Here is a 227-nt window from a genome sequence, read left to right as displayed (position 1 = left end):
CCCTTGCCAAGCCTGGCCCAGCTGGTGGCAGCCCCACCCCAGAACTGCTGCCATCGCTGGGGACTGGCTGCTGGCACCCTCCTGGCACTGCTGTGCTGCCGCCCTTGGCTTGGGAGGTGGCAGGGGAACGGGTGGCAGCTCGTGCCTCTGCCCCATGCTGCAGCACTCGGCTGTCCTGCTCCTTTGACCCGGGAGGGCAGAGCAGGGCCATGCACACCCTGTCCCTG

Source organism: Buceros rhinoceros, unplaced genomic scaffold, assembly GCF_000710305.1.
Source record: "Buceros rhinoceros silvestris isolate BGI_N320 unplaced genomic scaffold, ASM71030v1 scaffold29998, whole genome shotgun sequence".
Lineage (NCBI taxonomy): Eukaryota > Metazoa > Chordata > Aves > Bucerotiformes > Bucerotidae > Buceros > Buceros rhinoceros.
Note: the sequence above shows the minus strand (reverse complement) of the source record.